This window comes from Crocuta crocuta, unplaced genomic scaffold, assembly GCF_008692635.1.
Source record: "Crocuta crocuta isolate KB4526 unplaced genomic scaffold, BGI_CrCroc_1.0 scaffold31, whole genome shotgun sequence".
Lineage (NCBI taxonomy): Eukaryota > Metazoa > Chordata > Mammalia > Carnivora > Hyaenidae > Crocuta > Crocuta crocuta.
Genome location: NW_027528362.1, coordinates 668,835 through 682,083, shown reverse-complemented (window position 1 = coordinate 682,083; position 13,249 = coordinate 668,835). Strand labels below are relative to the sequence as shown.

At 40.5% G+C, this 13,249-nt stretch overlaps 1 protein-coding gene across 1 annotated transcript in view; it reads right to left on the bottom strand.

Annotated features, from left to right (window-relative positions):
• The window catches only part of HS6ST3 (heparan sulfate 6-O-sulfotransferase 3), a 638,376-nt gene that overhangs the window by 624,470 nt on the left and 657 nt on the right, over positions 1 to 13,249 (bottom strand). The gene's annotated exons all lie outside the window — the stretch shown is intronic.

Below are 13,249 nucleotides of genomic sequence, written 5' to 3'. Positions count from 1 at the left end.
CCTTAGTAAACCCCCTGCCTACCAGTCTAGGTTGGCTGCCTCTTTCTTGGGTCTTTCTTTGCCCTCCATGAACAGGGGTGTTTCCAATTTCACCCAGGAAACTCCCAAAGTCTGAAACCAACACTAACACCAAATAGGAATGTTTTTATCCGGGGCGCCTGGGTGGCTCAGTCGGTTAAGCGGCCGACTTCGACTCAGGTCATGATCTTGCGGTTCATGGGTTTGAGCCCCGCGTCAGGCTCTGTGCTGACCGCCAGCTCAGAGCCTGGAGCCTGTTTCAGATTCTGTGTCTCCCTTTCTCTCTGACCCTCCCCTGCTCACACTGTGTCTCTCTCTCTCTCTCTCAGAAATAAATAAAATATTTAAAAAAAAAAAAAGGAATGTTTTTATCCATTTTATGGATCAAGATAACGAACCCTGGAGAACTTATGCAATCCGTGCCAGGTCACATAATCCTAAGTAACAGAGTCAGAATTTCAACCTACGGGTGGGCTTCAGAACATATGTTCTTGGCCTCTTTATTTTACTGGATCTAGAAAATGCTATTGAGGCAGAATGTCTGCCAATGCTAAGACTTTCTTCCCTGGAAAAAATACAGTCACATAAAATTTTAAAGCACAAATTAATATCCTGCAAGAGTCTACTCATTTAGTTATTAGCCACTGTCTGACTACCCAGGCTTTCCACAGGACAACATTTCAAACGACTCCCCTTTGCCTATTTTCCATCTTACAGCACTCACTAGTAGGTCAACTTGTTCTGTGTATCATTAGTAATTCATGACTTATTTGTGACGGTGCAGGGCCAGCACTACCACAGACCTAATACAATGAATATCTTATTAGGAAGAAATTAACAAATGAATTGTTGCCGATCAATAAGTGTTGAAGGGAAAATTACAACGATAGTAAAGCTTAAATAATTTATACACATTATTGATTTTTTCATTACATTAATTATTCTTTATAGCACACATAGGGAACTTGGAGAATAAAACTTTCAAAGCAGAGAAATTTATCTGCAGTGGTGCTGTAGGCTTAAGTCTGAATTTAAAAGACAAAGAATGGGCCGTGAGAAGTGAGAAATATTTTTAGATCAAATACGCATCAGATAATAAATTTGATGGCTCCAGTGGTACTGAAGTTCCTTCATGTTGTCTGACGTTTTCATACACAATGCTTTTGATATTTATTTATCAAGAGAAGTATTGATATAACTGTTTCTTAATAGAATCATTAGAAATAAAACTATCCATTAATCTGCCTCTTTCATCGAATGTTTGGAAGGCGGAATGACAAACTCGATGAAGCTATGTGGGAAAGAAAACTTTCTCTGACACCTCGCCCAGAATCTTTAAGTTAACAGCACCTTACATTCAGTTGAATGGAGTGCAGGCTCCTTATAGTTAACAACATTCGGAGCCAGCAGAATACAATTCCTAAGGCAATTTTCTCATGGCAAGTAACTTTCACCCAGATGCAAGGGCCTGCACATGAACCTCATGTTTACAGAACATTGCCGACTCCAGCCATCACACACTGGGATTCTAGATAACAAAAAACGGTGTTGTATGTAAGGAGGTGTGTGAAAGAGGATGGACGTATATTCTTCAAGGATGAGGTTGTTCCCAGCAATGCAAAATCCGCGCCCCGCCCCCCCACCGCCATGGATGGAAGAAATGAACTCAACGCCTATGCAGCAAGCTTAGTAGATGTACTAGAGACAGATATTGTACTGAATATTGTTTCTGTCACCTACAAATGCATATGTTGAATCCTGTTTTGCTCGTGACATTTTGACTCTTGGAATTAAGACAGTGAATTGATAGTTCTTATGTCAAGTTTTCTCAGATATCAACTTTAACTATTTTTCAGTACCTAGTGTTAGGAGATTCCACAATGTTTTGCAGAGAGTTGCACATATGTATAGTAACGGGCATATCATATCTCCCCCAAAATAAATATGGAAATAGTGTTTCAAAAGATTTTTAAAATTAAAACAGAAAACATTAAAACAGTTCCAAATATGATAGAATTTTTTTTCTTTCCTCACCATTCACCCTCAGAGACTGAAAGCCACATTAATGTTACTTTTAACGTTCTTAATGTTCTTGGAAGAAAATGTAATGGCAAGTATCTCATCTCACAAGTGTGCTTTTGCAAACTACAGCCGGTTTTGCAATATTTTGCTATATACCTTCAAATTTATAAAATACCACACACAGGAATAACATAATAATATAATATAANTCATAATACAGGTAAAACTGCCCAAATCTGTTAACCATTATCAGTTGATTCTGGGGCGACAAAACACCCAAATTTAGCATCATTTCTATTATTCAGTGAAAAGGTCATTGTCTATGGTGACTGCTATCCTGTGGAGTGTCCTTTACTGCACTCACCATTCTTTAGGTGGAGACCAATGGTCCATACAGAAAACACATGATCCAGGTACTAAAGGAACAGATATTTGTAAGTGATCTTATTTGTAAAATTGAAAAGGATGTTCATAAAATGGATGAGAAGAAATCTGAAGCTGTTTAAAAGCACTGTGCAAATTATTCCACATGGTCATCCAACTCAAACCCCCAAACCCAAATCCATCCTCCATCTTTCTATGCCTTGGTGAGGCACATGTGGTGTGTATCAAGTAGCTCTTTTATTGTTCAGTTCCTGAGTGGAGTCAGCCAATGGAAGACAATGGAAGGAGATGGACAATTGTGAGGAGAAAGTGATCAAGATATTTCCTCTCCACCCCATTCTCTTGGCCTCGGCTCCATACTTCTGGAACAAGCAGCTCCTATGGGAAAGCCCTTCTTACCTCTGAGGCTGTGGCTCCTAACAAGCCCCACAAGACAATGGATCCTAACAGTATGGTCTTCTCCCTCCACCACGTCAGACCCAGAAAGAATAAGTTTTCCCTTGTTAGTAGTTACAAGGAGCCCCAGATCCAATGGTGGCCCTTAACCAGTCCACACCTCTATAACTAGCCCCATCATAATCCCAGAGTGTCTCTCTGTTAGCTACCAGGACCCTGTCTAATACAGCTAGCTGTCATAGAGAAGAAGAACATGTAAGTAACCAAAAGAATACTAACAGGAGTTAACAACACCAGCCCTTGGAGGCAGGGATAGATGGTGGATTACTCCCCATAAACGCACTAATGAGACCAACCATTGCATGCAAAATAAACTCCTGGCCTCCACTTTCAATACTCTCTCTGATTCGGTTTTTTAAGACTTCATTCTTCACCTTGACTAGTTTTGTCCTTCTCTCCCTCCTCCGTAGCAACCTTCTAATTTACACCCCACATTATTGATGTCTGTTCTCGCTTCCCCAGGCACGTCACCTTGTTTTTTACCATACTATAGGGATCTTCCATTCAGACTTCCACACACAGCTTAAGTTACCACCAATATATGTTTAAAGTCACGTGTACCCTTCTCTCTAGCTCTATGTTTTCACTTTTTTAAGCAAATCTATAAAATTCTACAAGTTCATAATTAGAGTCCACAAAATATAGAAACTATCATCCAATAGTATCTGACTATTATGGTCAGACATTCAGAACCTTGATTCCTTTGGAAGAAATACTCTGTAAAATCCAACAAATAAATGTGGAGGAGAGCAAGGAGGTTAGCATTTCTACCCTCGTATGTTTATAAAGAAACTTGAATGCAGAGGTAACCGTGAACATACAGTATTAAATGCAAGGTTCTGACAACAAATGGCACAATACTTACTAATAAAAGCATGCTAAGATATTAATAATAGCAATGAACTGCAAATATTTATGTGCCCATAGGCAACTAATTCAATTTCACTGCAGGACTGCTCCATTTATGAATTTAATTGTGTGTGTTTAAACATTTTTGCTGCTGTTTCATTAATTTCCCATTTAAAAAATGATATGCTGAAGTAAAGGAAGAGTGCAAGTTTCCATTCAAGAGCATTCATTAAGTGCCCACTGAGTGTCCATGGCAGCTTACGAATTAACATTTACCTTTATCATCTATGGCTTTTCTTCTGCATCACAGCTTACAGGTTCATTTTTGATCTCTCAGGATGAGAAGTTCCAGAGTCAAAAGGATGGTACAGGGGCACCTGGGTGGCTCAGTTGATCAAGTGTCCGACTCCTGATTTCAGTTCAGGTCATGATCTCACCATTCTGAGATGGAGCCTTCCATCAGGCTCCGCACTGAGCATGAAGCCTGCTTAAGATGCTCTTTCTCCCTCTCCTTCTGCCTCTCTCTCTCTTTCTCTCTCTCTCAAAAAAAGGGGGGGATGGTACAGGTTTACCTATCACTTTATTTTTACACAAAATAGCATGGATATATAAGATGAGCCCATGGCTAACTCTTACATGTGTCAGGCTTTCCTTCAAAGCTGCCACGTGCACCGTGACCACCCACCAGGAGTAGTACCACTATGCCTCCCATTTTGCAGAGAAGGAAGTCAAAGTACAGAGCAGGTGACTGTTCTTACTCAGGGTTATAGGAGAGGAAGAGGGTGAGCCAGATGAAAATCCAGCTCCTCTGATTTCACAGCCCGTGCTCTTAAACATCGCCCTAACTACACTCCCAAGTTGGACATCAGCCCAACTCACAGTGATTTTCTGTGACTGGTAAAGTTGTCATTGATTTCTTCCAATTTACCTTGAGGACTTTTTTTTTCCTAATCCAGGGTCTCCTTCCCATACTCTTCAATATTACAGTCCCCAATCACAACCACCTCAACCATCTGACTTCAACCAGTAGTAATCCAGTCCACATTATTTATACTTTTCTCAGCCTCCCAACCTACATCACAGAGCCCAGGCTCTTCAGAGGCTGATTTTTTTTTTTTTTTTTTTTTACTAAAGTTACAGTAAATGAGATTCACCTTCCCAAGAGGCTGTTTGTACCCACATGAATTTCTGACCTGTAGGATACTATCTCATAGGAGAAAACTCCTAGAATAGTCCAATAAGGACTGGCTTCCATCCTTACTTTCACTCCTCTAGAGAATCAAGGGAGTTGACATTCTTTCTAATCATGGAAAGCAATTACTAACAATTAGAATTGTCACCTGAAGTAAGAGAGTCATGCTATAAAACATTTGATCATTCCATCTTTTAAAGAACCACAATCTTGTCAGGTTATGCTGATATTTTTTCATGTAATCTAGAACATGTCACAGACTTTTAGCTGACATTTATGGAGTATCTTTTATAGATCAGTCTCTGTGCTGGGAATTTTATATGTGTTTTACTGAGCAACTGTATGTGCTAGAGGAAGATATAAACAAATAATATCATCTAAGTTAAATGTCTGGTACACTTCCCAGCACACAGTTGAATGCTTAGCTATAATTAAAGCTCTACTGGCCAATTAAAATCAACAAAGAATTTATATATAATATCCATAACTTACCAAGCTCAAAAACAAGATAATTAATTAATAGAAAATATTAGTAATTAGTGGCTCAGTTGGTTAAGCATCTGACTTCAGTTCAGATCATGATCTCATGGTTCATGAGTTCGAGCCCCATGTCAGGCTTGGTGATGACGGCTCAGAGCCTGGAGCCTGCTTCAGAATCTGTGTCTCCCTCTCTCTCTGCCCCTCCCCTGCTTGCTCTCTGTCTCTTTCTTTCTCTCAAAAAATAAATAAAAAACATTAAAAAATGCTTTAAAGAAAATATTAATTTGGATTCCCATTTCACTGTTTTCATACTAAACCTATTTCTTGGCCCAATAATTTATTTCATGAGTCTTAAAATCACATTAGGATTTGGCAGTATCAATTAGACCTGTTTAATTCATTATCAAGCATAAGTAACTTTCAAATGCCATAAGCTTCTGACTGTCCTTAGTCAAAAGGAGATGATAATAATTAGCTTTGGGGAGTAATAATACAAGAGTTTAAGATTAAGCAAATCCACACTGTTAGCGGCTACATTTACCTAGATTCCAATTATTGCATGAGCATTTGTATTTCTCCAAAAAAATCAACCCTTGCCAATATCCCAAGGTAACCAGCAAGAAAAAGGCAGAAAAATAAATCATCAATCACCATTTGCCAGGTTCCAGTTTTATCTTTACACCTCGATAAAGAAAAAAGAAAGGAATGTGTTTAATTCAACCTCCTTCTGATTTACAGCAAATACTGGTGGTTTGGACCAGAAGCAATCTTTTCAGAGACTCTGTAATGAACATGTAAGTGGATATGGCATAGAGACGGAACAATCTCTTATCCCTTAGTTTCACACAGCACACAACCCTGATGGTAGAAATTAACCTTCTTCGCAGTTCAACATTTCTAATTAGAAGAGACATCAAAAAGATTATGCTTTAGAAGGCTGTATGGGCCATAATATTCTAGGCAATCTGAAAGAGAGCTCTGCGGCCTCCTTATATATTTCAGCCCACTGTCTAAAGGAAAAAGCAACAACCGGATGATGTTTCAAAGTGGTGATGGCTTTTGGTGGTAAGTTGTGTTATATTTTCTCATCTTTCCTTTTCTATTTTAAAATTTTTTCAATGTTTATTTATTTTTTATTATTTATTTATTTATTTATTTTGAGAGGGACAGAGCGCAAGCAGAGGAGGGGCAGAGAGAGAGGGAGACACCAAATTGGAAGCAGGCTCCAGGCTCCGAGCTAGCTGTCAGCACAGAGCCTGGTGTGGGGCTCAAACTCACAAACTGTGAGATCATGACCTGAGCCAAAGTCGGACACTTAACCAACTGAGCCACCCAGATGCCCCTCTCATCTTTCCTTTTTATACTTACTATGAAGAAGCAGAGAAAATCTAGTACACAGGACTACTGCTTTTGGCCTTGAATGTGTAAAATACCATCAGAACTGTGCTTTACCGAAAGTCTCCTTGGTAGAAACATTTACAAATGTTTGAGAACTAAGTACTTCATTTGTAGTCCTTTTTTTTTGGGGGGGGGGGAGTCTTGTTTTGCTTTCTCTGCACGAGGCGGAAGAGGGAAGAAGAAAGATACCCTGAATTCACCTTAGATTAGAACACAGAATCTTAAACTAGAAGGCCATAGAGGCTAAGCCCTTCCTCAGGGAGGAATTCCTTTCACCACACCAGTGGTTAATGAGGCACGTTTCAAGTTTTCACTGATGGGGAGTAAGCCACTGCCAAAAGAGTCCATCCTCATTTTAGAAAGCTACAGAGTTTAGGAAGTTCTTTCTTACTCTGAGTTGAAACCTTCTCCAACCACTTGAATCCCAAGTACCCTAGTTCTATCCTTTGAAGAAATAGAGAGCAAGCGTCCTCCAACTTGCACACCTGCCTCCTTTTGAGTATTTGAAGGCAATTTTTACATCTGTTTTTTTGCCACCTCCATATTAGATCCCATTGGTTCCTCCAAAACATTCCTTATGTGACATGGTTTCCAGCTGCTGCGAATAAATTGGAGCTGTAGCTTGACTTTAAAACATTCCTGCATGCAACAATGCAAAGGAGAGATCCAAAAGTTTATTTTTTGTTTACTTACACCTATAATTGACCAAGTTGGAAAGAAATGAACTATCCAGAACCCAATGGTCCATGTGGGAGCTGTATCTACGTGAGCTCCCCTTCTTATCATTACACACACACACACACACACCCCACAGATGGTTCTGTGATAACAGGTGGGTCTGGAATTCTCCCTGCCCTGGCCCCATGGACTGCCTGAAAGAAAAGTCACAAGTTTCAAGGGGGACTATTCAGAGTCATTCCCCAACATTTCCAATTGGAACATGGAGAAGGCTTGCTACCCTCTTGGCCTGTGGAGCTATTAGACATGACAGCCATTTACCCATTTAATGGAATAAGCTGATTTGATAGAATGAGATCAATATCCAAAGGAGTATGGGAATAAAGACCCAAAACCTCCAGTTCCAATCATTCTTGAAATCAACTCTACCCCTACGTTTCCTACGGTCTGGTTATTGAGCCAATAATAATAACCCCCGGCTGAACGGAGTTTGAGTCAGGTTTGTATCATCTACAACACAGAAGGCCCTATCTACTACAACACGCACTAGATCCCAAATACTCTAACAGGACCGACAGACAGCAAGTCACCAAAGGGAAAAATCACTACCTTGCCCTACAAACGGTACGGACAGAATCTCTTGCCAGCATTGTTTAAGAATGAGAGTGATACTCACGCAGCAAAGAAGATCAGGGTCTTTCTTCCTAATAGTATGACCTCCGTAGGGCTGACACCGTTCAAAGCAGTATTCCTAGTCTATCACAGTACCTGGCACAAACTAAGAGCTTAAAACACTCTGCACTATCCTTTCCATAGGAAGCAGAAAAACAATAAGCAACACATCAAATATAAATTATTAAAATGAAGATTCAAGTTCCCTAAAGAAGGCTTAGATACATCACTTCACTTCCTTAGGATTATGCTGCCCATTTGCCATATATATTGTGTAGGACTCGGTCACTCTCCAGTCCTCTTTAGCCATAAAATTCTATGACTCTATCCATACTCAACAATGCTAACAATTAGTCTTCTAAAGACCTGAACATGCAAATAAAATAAGGAAAAACAGTAATAAAGAAGGCAGCACAAGAATAATAATAATTAAAAAAGAGGCGCTCCTGGGTTGATCAGTCAATTGGACACCAGACTTTCAGCTCAGGTCATGACTTCCCGGCTCATGGGATCAACCCCGGCTTCGGGCTCTGTGCTGAGCATATAGCCTGCTTGAGAGTCTCTCTCTCCCTCTGCCTCTCTCCCCTGCTCACACGTGCTCTTTTTAATTAATTAATTAATTAATTAACCTACCAAAAAGATAGTTGTAGTTGGGAAAGAAACAGAAGAAAAACAACGAGAAGAAATCATCAGTGATATGACTGAAGAGGTCACTCATATGTGCCACCTTCTGATTCGCTTCCTATTTTACTCTAACCAATCTCTGTGTTGGAAAAAGCCCTCTGTGATGGATCCAAACTGCCAGCCCCAGGACCTTGTCCCTTCGTGGGCATATACAGTCCATATGATGGCTCCTCCATCTAAACCATCTCCTTTCAGAGTTGGCTTTCCACTTCTGCCTTTGGTCTTAGTTATTCCCTCTTCTTTCCCTTTTTTAAAGTTTATGTATTTATTTTGCAAGAGTGTGGGTATGTAAGCAGGGGAAGGGCTGAGAGAGAGAGGGATTGGGAGGATCCTGACCCAAGCAGGATCCGCACTGTCAGGGCAGACAAGGGGCTTAAACTCACAAACTTTGAGATCATGACCTGATCCAAAACCAAGAGTCAGCGGCTTAAGTGACTGAGCCACCCAGGTGTCCCCTAGACATTCTCTATTGCTCCCGCACCCCTCCAGACAGGTTTCCTTTTTGTCACCAACAGAATATATACCCAAGAGTATTGTGTGCTTTCCACCAGTTGATGCCCAAATGTCCATAATTTTCCATTTATTTCTTAAGTTTGGAATTTAGGATTCTGTCTCAACACAAATAATCACAGACACATGAAAAGATGCTCAACATCACTCATCACCAGGGAAATACAAATCAAAACCACACTCAGATACCACCTCACACCGGTCAGAGTGGCTAAAATTAACAACTCGGGAAACAATAGATGCTGGCAAGGATGTGGAGAAACGAGAACCCTCTTGCACTGTTGGTGGGTATGCAAACTGGTGCAGCCTCTCTGGAAAAGTGTGGAGGTTCCTCAAAAAAATTAAAAATAGAACTACCCTACGACCCAGCAATAGCACTACTAGGAATTACCCAAGGGATATAGTGGTGCTGATGCATCAGGGCACATGTACCCCAATGTTTACAGCAGCACTATCAACAATAGTCAAATTATGGAAAAAGCCTAAATGTCCATCAATCGATAAATGGACAAAGAAGATGTGGTTTATATATATACAATGGAATACTACTTGGCAATGAGAAAAAAATGAAATCCTGCCATTTGCAGCAATGCGGATGGAATTGAAGGGTATTATGCTAAGTGAAATAAGTCAGGCACAGAAGGATATCACATGTTATCACTCATATGTGGATCTTGAGAAACCTAACAGAAGATCATGAGAGAAGGGAAGGGGAAAAAGATAGTTACAAACAGAGAGGGAGGGATGCAAACCATAAGAGACTCTTAAATACAGAGAACAAACTGAGGGTTGATAGGGGGAGAGGGGGAGGAGAGAAGAAAATGGGTGATGGGCATTGAGGAGGAGATTTGCTGGGATGAGCACTGCGTGTTTTATGTAAGCAATGAATCACAGGAATCTACTTTAAAACCAAGAGCACACAGGGGCGCCTGGGTGGCTTAGCCGGTTAACCGTCCGACTTTCACTTAGGTCATGATCTCGCAGTTCGTGGGTTTGAGCCCCGCGTCGGGCTCTGTGCTGACTGCCAGCTCAGAGCCTAGAGCCTGTTTCAGTCTGTGACTCCCTCTCTCTCTGACCCTCCCCTGCTCACGCTGTCTCTCTCTCTCACTCCTAGAAATAAATTTTAAAAATTAAAAAAAAAAAAAAAAACCAAGAGCACACTGTATGCACTGTATGTTAGCCAACTTGGCAATAAATTATATTTAAACTAATTAATTAATTACAATTTAAATTTAAATTTAAAACTGGCATCTCTTTAAAATAAGGTGACCCATTTTACAATGAGCTGCTCTAAGGAAGTCACCTCAGATCCTTTCATAAAAGAAGACCTTGATTCAGGAAATACTGTTATTGCAATTAACAACTAATGTTAAGTATGACTATATATCTGCACATCAAGTACTAATATACCAGCAGATACTGTGCTAAGTATTTTGCATACATTTGCTCCTTCATTTCTCATAACACCTCTCTCTAAGAGAGTACTAATTACTACCTATGCGTTAAAGATGAAGAGTCTGAGGCTCAGAAAGAGTAACTTACACCTGCCTACTAGGAAGTAAGAGCCACTCTTGGTTACATAAAAGAGACATATCCATCTGAATCCAGAGCTCTTGCTCTTATTCACTACATGACTTACAAAGACACTAACCCCTGTGAGAAATGGGGAGGGGGACTTTCAGGGAGACCAAAAGCAAAGAGACTAAGGAACTAAAACACCACCTACTTCTCGATTTTGCTTAGAGTCAGCCCTATTTAAAGAACCTTGTTCCCATTATGTAGCAATAGATTATCTGCCATTTTGCATTGTGGAAATGTACCCTCCATTATCCAGGCTAATCTAGTTGACTGTAGAATGCTGTACACAGGCATTCCAGTGACAGACTACTAATTCAATCTTCTCGGTGAGGAAGATGTTAGTGGACATCCCTTCAACTTTATCCCTATAACTTTCCATGGGGGGCACCTCACATAAACCACAACCACTCCTTCCCACAACATCTAGAGCAAAAAAGTAACTTAGCATACCAGGGAGAGAGCAAGGAGAAGAAGAGTAAAAGGATTATAAAGAGTGGTACTGGGGGGGAAAAAAACCTACCATGAAAAGTTTAAATTAAAAAAAAAACAAAACAGTGCAGGGTGGTTATCTGACAACTTGTGATTCAGAGAGAAATAAATGTTCATGGTCCATCACTAAGGAAAAAGAATCACTTGTGCAACAGAAACCATATGTTCAAATAGCCAAGGTGGAATTTTCCTACATCCCAGAGTAGAGAGAGACTGAGGATTTCCTATAGAGGTGAGACCTCAGTACTGTAATCCAGGTAGGGTCTATAGCACTGTAATGCAGGTAGGGTCTATAGCAGCAGCAGCATTTCATCACTAAGCAAAAATCCGGTTATTTTTAGTTTCCATAATCTCTAATTCCTCCCAAACTCTTCGTCTATTCACTGAGACTTTTACACATACTGGTCAAATAGACTGCCGGTCCCTATGGAAGATTCTTTAGGTGCCCCTGTGTGATAATCAACGTGTCTAGTTTCACTGACATGGAAGCTGAAAATCAGACTAGCAAACTCCTTGGGGTCATTCAGGAATTAATACATAAATGTCTCAATACAAAAAGTACAACTTTGGATACAATGTAGCAAAATTCGTCTCTCATTGAAATAATAGTCTTGTCTGCCAGGAAGTCTGAAAGTCATAATTAATTAAAAAGCTGTTTTGAGCTCAAACAGAGGAGCTAGGATCTAAAATACTACACAATTAGAAATTTTTTAAAGTAAAAGGTCCTTAAAATATGCTAAGGAAGGAGCCTTCATACCAACTCCCAACTAGTTTCCTATTCTAACCAATTTCCATTAAACAAGGAAAGGAGCAGGGAGGAGAGAAAGTATTTGAAAAACTGCCAGAGTAAAAAATCCCATAATGAAATTTTGCTCATTCTTGGAGAAATGAAGTAGAATTAGATGCTTCAGTGGTAGTGAATTTCAGAATCTGGGTAGCTTCCAGGAAATGAAGTTCTTCCATAATGTCAAATGCAAAAGCTATCTGATATCAACATATTGAGCTTGAGTTTTTAAATTCCTATTTCCTTACACCAAATTGTTTGAAACCTTTGAGATAAAAACTTCAATAAACTAGTGTTCCAAGCTTTTAATATTTTAGTCCCTTGAGCAAGCATGTCAGATTAATCTTCAAATTGCAATGGGCAGAAAGAACATTCAACCAAATTCTTAAACCCATGCCTCTCTCAAAGGATGTTAATAATGTAAGCAGTTTCATTGGCTATTAAGATTTCAAACTTTCCTAATTCTCAGCAGTATTACTACCTAAAAGACGGGGGTGTGGGGCAGAGAAAAAAACCATCTATCTTGAAAGGAAGGGATTTGACTTCTATCTCTGTATTCATTTAGCACCGAGCACGTTGCCAGGCACACAGTAGGCATCTAACTAATACCTCTGGAATGAGGTGGTGGATTGGCCCGGGGGAGAGTGGAGATCTCGCTGAGAACAGCAGGAGTCCAAATCTGGCATTGCTCAGCAACAAAGACCATCTCCAGAATTAGGGTGATCGAGGTGCAGCAGGAATCTGAAAGTGTTATCTTCAAAGACACGTCAGGACTGTTCCCCGAGCTGGAGAGGAGCCACCCAAGAGCCACTTCCAGAGGGATTCGGCTGGTCTCCGGCTCGAGCACGGCTCTGAACCCCCTGCCCTGCCTACCCGCGCCCAGCTCCTCCTGCCTTTCACCGGGTCTGGGTTTCCACTCGCACAACTTAGGTACAAGATCCCACCCAGGCCTCCTCTCCATTCCACGGTGGGTGGGAGGCCACAGCGTCCTAGGCACAAGGAAGAACACACACTAAGACACCTTTGAGATGAAAGGAGGTGGAAGGAAGCCCGGG